Below are 14,672 nucleotides of genomic sequence, written 5' to 3'. Positions count from 1 at the left end.
TGACTTTTGGTGACTACATTGGGATGATGGGAACGGGGCAGCTCACACCATAGAGTGGCAGGTCCAGAGGATCTCCTTTTACCTTCATAATCTTCTTCTTTTCGGTTGAAATTTCTTATGCCGTTACAGCAATGGTAGATGATCTTAATCAACTTTTCTACCCTCATTTATAGTAAAAAAAAGGGGGAACAGCTACACCTAAAGATGGACTGTCTGACAGCAATTTAACATTCTACACCTATGGTTGTCTAGAAGTATGGTAGTTATGCATAAGGTGATCATTATCTATCTGTGCTTTTGTAAGAAAATACATCTTGGAAATGTGTTATCGAAAGCCCTACAGAACAGTATTGCCTCCACACAAATTTTCCACGTCATCTTGTTAGAAACTGGCAATATCTTACGGTTGAGTTTTAATATTTCCATTACAAAACGAGAAAAAAAATATACTTCTTAAAATATAAAATATTATCTTCCATAAAGTCATTAGTCTAATTCAAAGCGTATCATCCATCTTTCGTCCATTCAAACATTAAAAAAAGCAGCCTACTCTAATCGTTGAATAAAAATTCACGTATGCCTAACATATTTCCTTCAATCATGGCAGTATAACGAATACCAGAATTAGTAAACACTGCATCCAGATCTCTAGACCATCTAGTGACAACTATAAGTACTGAACTGAGCCGAACGCGGGCCGCTGTCATTGCCCCTCCCTTGCCGGAGTCGGAAAAAACTTGTTGTAGTAGACAGCCGAGAAGTCATCGTGATAAGGCCCCATAGGACCAACGCACCAGAACAGCAACCGCCGCCGATGAAGAGATGCATAGATCAGGAGGATCCAACCTGAAGACACACGAACCTAGACGAATGAAGACCGGATCTGAGTAGATCCACCAAAGACAACCATCGACCGAATCCTCCGTGATCCGTCAGACACACCTTCACACGCCCTCTGACGGTGCTAGACACACCATCAGGGCGGGGGCTAGGCGGGAAGAACATGATTCCATCTTTAGAGAGCCGCCGCCATCTCTTCTCCTGAGTAGGACACAAACCCTAAAAAACTCAAAAGAAACATCTAAAAACTGAGATCTCCCACCAGCAAGCAAGGGAAGACATCTACCACCCCTTGGCCCTAAGGCCACTAGAGATGAGGTGGACTGGCACCGGCGCCGTCAGGAGGTAGAGAAATCCTAAAGTTTTTTTGAGAGAAGGTGACGGCTGCATATGCTAACAGATTTCCTCAACTGTACTTTGTATTGTAAGTAGAATGTGATTGGGCTTAACCTTAATAAAACTCAAGGAAACGTCTAAAAACAAAGCCTTCTCATCGGTAAGGGCCGAGATCCACCGCGCCCCATGGTCCTAAGACCACCGAACATGAGGCAGACTAGCGGTGGCGCCGGCCCGAGGAAGAGGAACCCTTAACTCTTTTTTTTAAAACAAAGCCCTTAACTTTTTTGGAGTGAAGGCAGAGGTTGCGTATGCTAACATATTTCCTCAACTGTACGTTGTGTTCTAAGTAGAATGCTATTGGGCCTACCCATCGTTAATACCGTGGGTTACGGATCTGCGTCACCTCAAACGTTGTACTAGTACTTGTCTATAGTTTCTCCGCTACTAATAGAGTAATAAAAATATTAGTAAGTCCACTAAAATATACTCTATATGATTCTTTTTGGAATTTTTTTATGTATTCATTGTCAATCATGGTAGTATAAAGAACATCAGAAATAATAAAAATTACATTTAGATCAGTAGATCGCCTAGCGACGACTACAAGCAGTAAAGCGAGCTGAAGGCGCCGCCATCATCACCCCTTCCTTGCTAAAGCCGGACAAATTTTTTTGTAATAGTTAGTCGGAAAGTCATCATCCTAAGGGCATCTCCAGCCACGCCCCCAACAGGCCCCTCCAGGCCACATTTTCGGCGCTGGCGCCGAAAAAACGGCCCAGTCGCGCCCCCAGGACGCCGAAAATCGCCGGTTCGGACCTTTTTTTCGCCCGGTGGTCACAGGCCGAACCCGGCATGCTGGGGAGCCGTTGGGGGCTCCGGCGCTAGGGAAAAGCACGCCTGGCCCACACCGCCAGGGGAAAAGTCAAGGTTTTCTTCCCCGACTCGCCTCGCACCCCCCGCGCCCTCGGCCACCACTAGCTGTATCCCGGCAACGGTCGCCGCCCGACTCCGGTAGATAGCCATTCGCCGCCGGAAAATAGCAGCGCTTCGCCGCGGCAGCCCCTCCCGCAACAGCTGGGCATTTTCGGTCGCAGTTTCCGGCCGCGGAGGCGCGGTTTAACGGCGGGTTCACGGCCACCGAGCGCAAGGTGTTCGGCGATTTGCCCGTCTCGGCGATGGACTCGGATGAGGCGGAAGAGCTCGCCGCGCTGCTGGAGGAGGAAGCCGCGGCCGACGTCCAGGAAGAAGAGCATCTGATGGTGCTCGCCGCCCTCGCCCAGCTGCTGGCGAGCAGTGAAAAGCCGCGGCGAGGTGGCTCGGCGCCGGGGCGGGTGAAAGCAAAGAACCGGCATCGTCTGCAAGGCTACTGCATGCTCTACTCCGACTACTTCGCTGATGCTCCACTTCATGGCGAGAGAACATTTCGGCGCCGTTATCGGATGAGCCGAAAGCTCTTCCTCAGGATTGTGAATTCCATCCGGGAGTTCGACAACTACTTCAAGTGCAAGATGGATTGCACTGGCGCTCTTGGATTCACCTCCATCCAGAAGTGCACGACAGCGATGAGGATGCTTGCATATGGAGCTCCCAGTGATTCACTCGACGACTATGGGCGCATGGCCGAGTCCACCAGCATAGAGTGTTTCTACAAGTTCTGTCGGGCAGTGGTGGCAGTGTTTGGGCCACAATACTTGAGAACACCCAATGCGGAAGACACTGCTCGGATCCTAGCCCAGAATGCAGCAAGAGGATTTCCTGGGATGCTTGGAAGCATCGACTGCATGCATTGGAAATGGAAGAACTGCCCATTTGGTTGGCAGGGGATGTACAAAGGCGCCAAAGGCGGTTGCAGTGTGGTGCTTGAGGCGGTAGCCACACAGGACCTCTGGATTTGGCACTCCTTCTTTGGTATGCCAAGAACTCACAATGACATCAACGTGTTGTAGTGCTCTCCCGTTTTTGCCAAGCTCGTTGAGGGCCATTCTCCTCCGGTGAACTTCGAGATCAATGGGCGCCAATACAACAAGGGGTACTATCTAGCTGACGGCATCTATCCAAGATGGTCGACATTTGTGAAGACGATCTCAAACCCTGTGGCAGGAGGCAAGAACGCCTGGTTTGCGAAGGTTCAGGAGGCTTGCAGGAAGGATGTCGAGCGGGCATTTGGTGTGCTCCAATCTCGATTCGCTGTTGTTCGGTACCCCGCTTAGACCTGGTCGAAAGATCAAATGTGGGAGATCATGACTTGCTGTGTCATCTTGCACAACATGATCATCGAGAGCGAGCAAGAAGACCCAGTGTTTGACACTGAACCATACTACAGGCAGGGTCCTCTAGCCGAAGTTGATCACCAGCTACCGGCAACTTGGACTGCCTATCTCAGTATGCGTCAGGAGATCCGAGACCCACAGGTGCATCATCAACTGCAGAAAGATCTGATTGATCACCTATGGAGGCTCAAGGGGGACGCCTCGTGATGAAATACAAGTTTTTATTTGTTGAACAATATAATTTGTATTGAACTATTTGTTGTTGTAGTATTTTGTTAAAGTATTTGATTTTTCTGTGATGAAATATGTGATAAGAAATAATTGTGTTGATAATTGAACGCCGAGACACGGCGAAACCACGCCGAATATGGGCCTATTCTCGCCCATATGGGCCGTTTATTCGCCGAAATTGGGCTGTAAAGTGGGCCAATTTCGATGCCTGGGGGCGAGCTGGGGGCGACGACTGGGCGCAAAACCGCCCCCAGCGCCGAGTGCATCGCCGGCTCGCCCCTAGGGGGCGATTTTTATGCGTCCTGGAGGGGCCAACGGCTGGAGATGCCCTAAGACCCTGTAGGACCAGCTGACCAGAACAACAACCGTCGCCGATAAAGATAAGCGTAGAATGAAAGGATCTAACTTGAGGACACACTGACGTAGGCGAATGAAGACTGGATCCGGGTGGATCCACCAAAGATGACCACCGACCGAATCATGCGAGATCCGCCAGAGACATATCTTCACACGCTCTCCAACGATGCTAGATCCACCACCGGAACGGGGGCTAGATGAGGAAACCCTTATTCCTTCTTTCATCGTCGTTGTCTTGTCTTTCTGAACAAAAAATAAATCCTAGCAAAACTCAAATAAACAAATAAAAACGGAGGCCTCTCATCGGCAAGAGTCAGGATCCATCATGTCTCCATGGCTCTAAGGGCATCTCCAGCCGTTGCCCCCCCCCCCAGGACGCATAAAAATCGCCTCCTGGGGGCGAGCCGGCGATACAATCGGCGCTGGGGACGGTTTTGCGCCCAGTCGTCGCCCCCAGCTCGCCCCCAGGCACCGAAATTGGCCCACTTTGCAGCCCAATTTTGACGAATAAACGGCCCATATGGACGAGAATAGGCCCATATTCGGCGTGGTTTCGTCGTGTCTCGGCGTTCAATTATCAACATAATTATTTCTTATCACATATTTCATCACAGAAAAATCAAATACTTTAACAAAATAGTACAACAACAAATAGTTCAATACAAATTATATAGTTCAACAAATAAAAACTCGTATTTCATCACACGGCGTCCCCCTTGAGCCTCCATGGGTGCTCAATCAGATCTTTCTGCAGTTGATGATGCACCTGTGGGTCTCGGATCTCCTGATGCATACTGAGATAGGCAGTCCAAGTTGCCGGTAGCTGGTGATCAACTTCGGCTAGAGGACCCTGCCTGTAGTATGGTTCAGTGTCAAACACTCGGTCTTCTTGCTCGCTCTCGATGATCATGTTGTGCAAGATGACACAGCAAGTCATAATCTCCCACATTTGATCTTTCGACCAGGTCTGAGCGGGGTACCGAACAACAGCAAATCGAGATTGGAGCACACCAAATGCCCACTCGACATCCTTCCTGCAAGCCTCCTGAACCTTCGCAAACCAGGCGTTCTTGCCTCATGCCACAGGGTTTGAGATCGTCTTCACAAATGTCGACCATCTCGGATAGATGCCGTCAGCTAGATAGTACCCCTTGTTGTATTGGTGCCCATTGATCTCAAAGTTCACCGGAGGAGAATGGCCCTCAACGAGCTTGGCAAAAACAGGAGAGCACTGCAGCACGTTGATGTCATTGTGAGTTCCTGGCATACCAAAGAAGGAGTGCCAAATCCAGAGGTCCTGTGTGGCTACCGCCTCAAGCACCACACTGCAACCGCCTTTGGCGCCTTTGTACATCCCCTGCCAACCAAATGGGCAATTCTTCCATTTCCAATGCATGCAGTCGATGCTTCCAAGCATCCCAGGAAATCCTCTTGCTGCATTCTGGGCTAGGATCCGAGCAGTGTCTTCCTCATTGGGTGTTCTCAAGTATTGTGGCCGAAACACTGCCACCACTGCCCGACAGAACTTGCAGAAACACTCTATGCTGGTGTACTCGGCCATGCGCCCATAGTCGTCGAGTGAATCACTGGGAGCTCCATATGCAAGCATCCTCATCGCTGTCGTGCACTTCTGGATGGAGGTGAATCCAAGAGCGCCAGTGCAATCCATCTTGCACTTGAAGTAGTTGTCGAACTCCCGGATGGAATTCACAATCCCGAGGAAGAGCTTTCGGCTCATCCGATAACGGCGCCAAAATGTTCTCTCGCCATGAAGTGGAGCATCGGCGAAGTAGTCGGAGTAGAGCATGCAGTAGCCTTGGAGACGATGCCGGTTCTTTGCTTTCATCTGCCCCGGCGCCGAGCCACCTCGCCGCGGCTTTTCATTGCTCGCCAGCAGCTGGGCGAGGGCGGCGAGCACCATGAGATGCTCTTCTTCCTGGACGTCGGCCGCGGCTTCCTCCTCCAGCAGCGCGGCGAGCTCTTCCTCCTCATCCGAGTCCATCACTGAGGAAGGCAAAACGCCGAACACCTTGCGCTCGGTGGGCATGTACGCGCCGTTAAACCGGGCCTCCGCGGCCGGAAACGCCCAGCTGCTGTGGGAGGGGCTGCCGCGGCGAAGCGCTGCTATTTTCTGGCGGGGAATGGCTATCTAGCGGAGTAGGGCGGCGGCCGTCGCCGGGATATAGCTAGTGGTGGCCGAGGGCGTGGGGGGTGCGAGGCGAGTCAGGGGAAGAAAACCTTGACTTTTCCCCTGTCGGTGTGGGCCAGGCGTGCTTTTCCCTAGCGCCGGAGCCCCCAACTGCTCCCCAGCGCGCCGGGTTCGGCCTGTGACCGCCGGGCGGAAAAAAGGTCCGAACCGGCGATTTCGGCGTCCTGGGGGCGCGACTGGGCCGTTTTTTTGGCGCCGGTGCCGAAAAAGTGGCCTGAGGGGCCCTGTTGGGGGCGCGGCTGGAGATGCCCTAAGACCACAGAAGACGAGGTGGATTGGCGGCGTCGCCGACGGGAGGCAAAACCCTAGACGCATGTTCACTGTTGTTGGCTAGGAGGAGGAGCGAAGGGGTAAATATAAGTATCATGTGATGTGTAAGACATTTAATTCGGTTGTCACTGCAGTTGCTTTCCAGAATTCTGATGTCCTCTTTATTTTTGAATTAGTTGTTATCTCACATGAAGTAATATAAACTGTCCCGCAAAAAAAAGTAATATATACTGAATCAACACTCGAGTGAATATTAGCCAGCTGAATTTCATCTCGCAGCTACTGTTCTGAACAGTTTGTACTAGAATGTTTGTGAGCAACTTAGATGCGACGTAGCATAACTCGTAACTCCTTAATCCCAAACCCAATGCTGCTGGCATGGAAAAACAAAGAGCAAAATATATTTTCTTCGCAGAAAGTTCCCAAATAATTCATACCTGCAAACGCTATTTACCATTTATGACCTGGTACTTTTTGGTGAAATATTACATTTTTAAATGCAAAAGAAGAAGTGCCCGGGAGGAAGGGGAAAACATTAGAGTAGAACTTTATAACAAACAAATACTAAGAAATAATGTCTGTGTGTGTAGAACCAAGACTGATAACAGTGTGGCAACTATAAAACTGTCATTACGAAACTAGGAAGTGCAGGTGATAGCTCTCCGAGGTCTTCCCCTTGAAGAGAAAATTAACCATAAAAAAATACTGTATGTAGCAAGATTGCTTCTCCACCCCAGCCGTAGCTTCCCGGTTTCTCTTTCGGTTTGAAATTCTACGAATGGCATTTAGAGGTGCGGTAAAATTACAGTGATATTTGTCCAAAGAGGAAAATCATAGTGATATTTCTCTGAATCAGCATAAGGGGCATCTTCAAGGCGGACCCACAAACCTCCCGCAACCGTCCGGCCCGCGTTGTCCAGACCACGGAAGCCATCTAACGCGGTCCTGTATCGGTCCGGAGGCAGCACGGAGCGGAAGCAGCGGACGGCAGCTAGGGTTGGATCGGTTAGGCTGATACCATGTTAGAATGAAGAGAGAGGGGTTGGTGGAATCGATAGATGTTCTTTGCTTGAGCCTCATCGGCATATATATAGGAGTACATAATCTACTCGAAGTACAAGACAAGTCGGAATACATCCTAGTCTATCCTATGTTCCAATCTAATCATTATACTCAGCAGTCCGAACGTACTTTCTTCCGCAAAACGGAGACAAACATGAAGAGTTTTGCGGGAGTCCGGACATCTTCATGACAAACCAAAAGACACCACGTACCCCACCTCTTTGTCCGGATGGCGGAAGGCCGCTGATTAGTGGAAGGCTGGCATGTTTAGGTGATTAGTGTTTGGGCATTTGACGAAAGCTTTGCAAATATAGTTGAGTATTTGACAGAAGGTTACTTCTTGCTATATAATTGTTATATGATTAGCATTTGGCAAGGTGATTAGTATATGAGCATTTGGGGAAAGCTTTGCAAATATATTTCGGCATTTGACGGAAGGTTATTTTTTGCCATATGATTAGAATTTGACAAGGTGATTAGTATATGAGCATTTGGCGAAAGCTTTGCAAATATATTTAGGCATTTGGGGAAAGGTTACTTCTTGTCATATGATTAGCATTTGGCAAGATGATTTGTTTTCTATTAAGATTCTTTATCACACGTTGACGAAATGGCAGAAGCTTTGTAAATAGATTTGGCCTTTTGTGGGAGGTTTGAAAATGACCAAGCTCATTTGGCAAAAGGAAGCTAGCTCAGTGGCGGAAGCAGCTAGCTTTGGCGGAAACTACTGGCACGTAGATTAATAGCCTTCTGCCAAACAAAAAGCTACTAATCACAGATTTTTAAAGGAAATCACGTAGTAATTTGGCGATTAAATTTTAACAGAGAAGGACATTTACGGCTATGGTTGAATGCCGGCCTTCCCGCATCTGTGGACAGATGCGGGAGAAAATTTGTGAATTGCCATTGGAGATGCCCTAAAGGCATCTCAAACACGAAATCCAAGTCGGACATGTCCACAGACGGGATTTGTCCTCCCCTAACTTTCATCAAGGAAAAAAATAGCATGCTATACAAAATAACGCCGCACCTTAAAATATGCTATCAGCATGATATAGCATGCTATATCGTGCTATTAGCGAGACATTATACACTCATTAATTTAACAAAATAATTCTCTACACGCTATAGCGTGCTATTAGTGGCATTATTATTTTTTCTAAAATACACACGAGTATATGTATCATCTTAATAAGAGAGAGAGAGGAGGGGGTAATTAAAGAGCACAAGTAGTGTTACAAGTTAGTTATATGTTACATGCAAGCACTACTCCACCACAAGCGGCCTGAAAACTAGCTACTCTCACCCACCTAGCTAGGCTGCCCAAGAAGGCGCCGAGGTCGCCCTTTATCAGACCCGCGTGGCACCAACTTCTGCTCTCCTTCTCAATAGCAGCGATAATGAGGTCTAAGACTAGCCACAATAGAGAGTAACGTATACTAGTAACATACACATATTTTTATACTATGTTACTCTCTCTGTTTTTATTTACTCTGCATATTAGAGTTGACTGAAGTCAAACTTCGTAAAGTTGACCAAGTTTATAGAAAATAATATAGACATTTGTCATAATAAATCTATACGATGTGAAAGTACATTTAATAATAAATCTAATGTTGTTGATTTGTTATTTTATATCTTAATATTTTTGTATATAAACTTGGTCAAAGTTTGTAAAGCTTGACTTTGATCAAAGCTAATATGCAAACTAAATAAAAACAGAGGGAGTACTACCTTCATAGTGGATAGTAATATAAGTGTAGTGTCATGTAAAGGTTCATTTATTAGGTTATCGACTCATATTGCATTGGGATACGTGATGTTACAGTAACTAGCTAAGTTACTGTAACTACCTCTCTCGTCATTAACTCATTGCCACATAAGTAAATTTGCTGAGTTGGACTCGATGTTACTGCTCAAGTTACTCCCACTGTGGCCAGCCTAAGGATGGCGTTGCTCCGTCAACCACGATGGTGTTCCAATGTTTCCACAAAATCCATATACCTAGTACTCCCTTCTCTGGAAATACTTGTCATTGAAATGGATGTATCTAGATGTATTTTAGTTGTAGATACATCCATTTTCATTCATTTTGATGACAAGTAATTCCGGACGAAAGGAGTATAATGATCGTCCTGATGTCTTTTACTGTTTGTTGTCTGTATGCCTTGCTGATGCACCAGTCTGCGAGTACACCCTCATTTGTGGGCGTCCAATCCAACGAGTCAAGAGCCGCGCCAATGACCGCCCGAACCTGCCTCCCAAAAACGCACCAAAGGAGGATGTGGTTAATCGTTTCTTCCTATTGGTCACATAACGGACATTTATCTTGGTGCGGCAGCCCCCTTCTAGCTAGACGGTCGGACGTCCGACACCTATCCTTGATAGCCAGCCAGGTGAAGAACTTGCATTGAAGTGGCGCTTTTGATTTTCATGTGAAATTGGCCGTCGAGAGACTTCTCTGCCATAGAACTTGGCGGCATACACTGACCTTGTCGAGAACCACCCGTTCTTCTCCCAAGTCCACGTACCGTATCCATGGCGCCCCCCTTTAGCTCCACCTCGGCCATTCGATCCCATAGGGTCAGGAACTCCAACAATTGGTCCTCACTCGGCTCCAAACCAAAGTTACGCGCTGTAACGCCCCAAGACCTGAGTTGTAGATGCCTTCCAGGGTTTTTGGTTTCGTTGGGTGTTTTGTTTCGTCTGTTGCATTCATCTTTGCATCGTGTGCATTGCATCATGTCATCATGTCATAAATCTTTTGCATCTCAACTAAATAAATTGCATGGATCTTCGGTCCATTTAAACCGAGGGAATTCACGTGGTGATTCTCTTTACAACATATATCCCAATATTAGGGAGCTATGATAAATTATTCCATTTATTTGGAATTAACCATAACACACTTGCAAATATCCCATGCCTTTTCCTTCTCAACTCTTGGTCTCTAACTTTGTCATATATCTTTTCTTCGTTTTCCGGAGTTCCACCAAAAACCTTAACATTTTTAGACACTTCTATAACCAAGTCCTAGTTCAAACCCATTTGAATTAAATTCAAATGAGTTTGAATTTGTATCTTTCAATCTTGTCGTTTCTATTTTTCTTGGGTCAAACTCATTTTTGTGAGTCCGGGAAATTTATCCGCGAGTCCAACTCCGTTCCCTAACCTCCCTCTTTCTTTCTTTTTTTTTCTTCTCTTGTTTTCTGTTAAAGAAAATAAGATGGAGAGAGGAGAGCCAGCCCAACTGGGCCTCTCTGACCCGACCCAGGCCGGCCTCCTCTAAGTTCTCCCGCAGCCGCCTAGGCCCAGTCTCCAGTGGCCTCTAAGGCCCGGCAGCGCCAGCCCACCTACAACTAACCCTAGGCGCCCGAGCCACCTCTCCCGATCCCCTCTCCCTCCGCCGCCAGAGAGCATCGCCTCGTCCCCGTTTTCCTCTCCCTCCGATCGATCCTCATCCTCTCGCAGTCTCTCTCTCCCTCCTCTCGCAGCCTCCCGCGCGCCTCCCTCTGCAGCACAAGACGTCGCCCGTCGCCGACGCCTCCTCCTCGCAAAGTCCCCGTCGCCGAGCGCTCGAGGAGAGGAGCTCCTCGAGCACCCGTGCCTGCAGCCGTCGTCCTCTGCGCCCGCAGACGTCGCCGTCGCCGGCGCCCCAAGTCCGCGTCGCCGAGTCCCTCGTCCTGCCGGAGCTGCTCCTCCCGCCGCCCAAGTACCTCCCCGCCTCCGGCCATGGTGCCCGCACCAGGACCGCCCTCCACCGCCGGCTCTATCTTCGGCGAGCGTCGCGCCGTCTCCCTGCCTCGTCCGTGGTGCCGGCATCAACAACAGCAGTGGACCGGAGCCCCTACCTTGCTCCACCACGTCGCCGACCTCCTGCCGTGGCCTCCTCCTCGCTTCAAGTCCATGCTGTCAAGCCTCACGTCGCCGCCCTGCTACGTTCGTCACCGGAGATCGCCAGATCCGGTCGCGTTGGGTCGGATCCTCCCGTCCTTGCCTTGCTGCTGCCCACCAGAGGCCTTCCGTCTCGCGTTTGTTTTGGATCAGCAAGGATGAGACACCAAGAACCGTACCCGGACCGTCAAGCACCTTCTCCGAGGATTTTGCCAATTACCATGACATGAACGACCCTCGAACGCGTCAAGTACCACTACCGCCAAGTACCTCTTCGCAAGACCAAGTTCCTCTACGATATGTGTACGGCTACCGACGTCGAAGACCCATGAACCAATAACTTCAAGTTCAATTATTGTCGCAAGAACGAGACTGGCGGGTCCGAAGACGCCAAGTACCACGACAACCCCGAAGGGAGTCAAGTTCATCAAGTTCACCTTCGAAACGTGTACCACTACCGACGACTGAGACCCTGGATTCGACAAGTCCCTCGCCGTGATCCCGAACATCTACGGAAAATTGTGCAACTAAGAACGTGAACAACTACCGCCGCCAAGATCACGAGTACCTCTACCGTCGTCATGTACCCCTACTTCCTCTACCGTCGCGAGAACGCCTACTTCCACTACGTCCGCATCGAACCTGAACCCCTCCGATAACGCACGCTTCAAAGGTATAACCGCCGAGACGACCTTTCGAGAATGAATGCATGTGTGATGTATGAGATGCTCGTGCTTGCTTCGTGCTCGAATTGTCGGTGCACGTTGACCCTCTTTTGCCTTGTCACCATCGTCGACTCATGGGACACCCGGTATCTGGGAGTGCCCCACCATCTTTTGCACGCATCCGCACACTTCTCCTTTGCATCGGTATCTCAATCGAATTACCAGAACCGGAATGTTTCCATGGTAACATTTCCATTTCGCCGCCGTGGCACCCCTTTTTCCTTTCGCCATGGCGACAAATGCTTCATAATGCTCATGTCAACATTGCCTTAAAACTTGCATAAACTTGCATATGTCATTCGCATCATGATAATAACATTTAAATGTTTAGATTGTTGTTGCAATAAATTACTAAGACATATGGGGATTTACCGGATTCGTTATTTGTTATATCCGGCCCCATTTAAATTGTTTAGATAGTATAGTTTTGTTATGCTTCACCTCTTGCCATGTTAACCAACATTTAATATGCAACTTGTTGCATGTTGAACTCCACTTAATTTGTAGGATTGTTTGTGCATTTTGCCATGCCATGCCTCTTTAAACCGGACATGCATCATGCTTGTTTGCGCATCGTGCCATGCTTATGTGATGATTGTTTACTATGTTGTTTGCTTTCTTTCTAGTGTACTTCTTCTCGGTATTCCGGTAACGTTGCGTTTGTGAGGATCTGTTGGCTACGTCCGTTTATCTTCTTCATAGACTCGTTCTTCTTCCTTGCGGGATTTCAGGCAAGATGACCATACCCTCGAAATCACTTCTATCTTTGCTTGCTAGATGCTCGCTCTATTGCTATGCCTATGCTGCGATACCTACCACTTGCTTATCATGCCTCACATATTGTTAAGCCAAGCCTCTAACCCACCTTGTCCTAGCAAACCATTATTTGGCTATGTTACCGCTTTGCTCAGCCCCTCTTATAGCGTTGTTAGTTGCAGGTGAAGATTGGAGTTTGTTCCTTGTTGGAACATGGATATTTTGTTGGGATATCACAATATCTCTTATTTAATTAATGCATCTATATACTTGGTAAAGGGTGGAAGGCTCGGCCTTATGCCTGGTGTTTTGTTCCACTCTTGCCGCCCTAGTTTCCGTCATATCGGTGTTATGTTCCCGGATTTTGCGTTCCTTACACGGTTGGGTTATAATGGGAACCCCTTGACAGTTCGCCTTGAATAAAACTCCTCCAGCAATGCCCAACATTGGTTTTACCATTTGCCACCTAGCCTTTTTCTTTCCCTTGGGTTCTGCAGACTCAAGGGTCATCTTTATTTAACACCCCCCCGGGGCCAGTGCTCCTCTGAGTGTTGGTCCGAAATGGGCAGCCTGCGGGGCCACCTCGGGGCAACTCAAGGGCTGGTTTTACTCGTAGCTTGACCTATCCGGTGTGCCCTGAGAACGAGATATGTGCAGCTCCTATCGGGATTTGTCGGCACATTCGGGTGGCTTTGCTAGATTTTTTTTACCATTGTCGAGGATGTCTTGTAACCGGGATGCCGAGTCTGATCGGATTGTCTTGGGAGAAGGAATATCCTTCGTTGACCGTGAGAGCTTGTGATGGGCTAAGTTGGGACACCCCTGCAGGGATTTGAACTTTCAAAAGCCGTGCCCGCGGTTGTGGGCAGATGTGAATTTGTTAATGTCCGGTTGTAGAAAACCTGAAGTGGACCTTAATTAAAATACATCAACCGCGTGTGTAACCGTGATGGTCTCTTTCCGGCGGAGTCCGGTAAGTGAACACGGTGTTGGAGTAATGCTTGACGTAGGTTGTTCTAGGATCACTTCTTGATCATAGTTTCTCGACCGTGCTTTGCCTTCTCTTCTCGCTCTCATTTGCGTATGTTAGCCACCATATATGCTAGTCGTTTGCTACAGCTCCACATCATACCTTTTACCCTACCTATAAGCTTAAATAGTCTTGATCGCGAGGGTGTGAGATTGCTGAGTCCCCGTGACTCACAGATACTTCCAAAACCAGTTTGCAGGTGCCGATGTTACCGAGCAGGTGACGCAACCAAGCTCAAGGAGGAGCTCGATGAAGATCTTGTCCTTTGTGTTGTTTCGTTCTAGTTGATCAGTAGTGGAGCCCAGTTGGGGTCGATCGGGGATCTGTGTAGCATTTGGGATAGTCTTCTTTTATTTTGGTTCCGTAGTTGGACCTTGATTGTATCTGGTTGATGTAATGTTTTATTCATGTAATTGTGTGAAGTGGCGATTGTAAGCCAAGTATGTATCTCTTTCCCTTATGTATTACATGGGTTGTGTGAAGATTACCTCACTTGCGACATTGCTTTCAATGCGGTTATGCCTCTAAGTCGTGCTTCGACACGTGGGAGATATAGCCGCATCGAGGGCGTTACACGCGCCCAAGAGTCCTCCCTAATTGCGTAGTGCATTGTCCTATCCTTCTTAACCCTGCCCGGCACCGCATCATAGATCATTGGTGTGATATCTTGTAGCCGGTAGCCGTTCAGC

The 14,672-nt window shown here is 48.4% G+C and overlaps 1 pseudogene; it reads left to right on the top strand.

Annotated features, from left to right (window-relative positions):
- The window catches only part of LOC123128731 (uncharacterized), a 33,799-nt pseudogene that overhangs the window by 11,006 nt on the left and 8,121 nt on the right, over positions 1-14,672 (top strand).

The sequence above is a fragment of the Triticum aestivum genome, chromosome 6A (assembly GCF_018294505.1).
Source record: "Triticum aestivum cultivar Chinese Spring chromosome 6A, IWGSC CS RefSeq v2.1, whole genome shotgun sequence".
Lineage (NCBI taxonomy): Eukaryota > Viridiplantae > Streptophyta > Magnoliopsida > Poales > Poaceae > Triticum > Triticum aestivum.
This window is presented reverse-complemented; position numbering and strand designations above follow the sequence as displayed.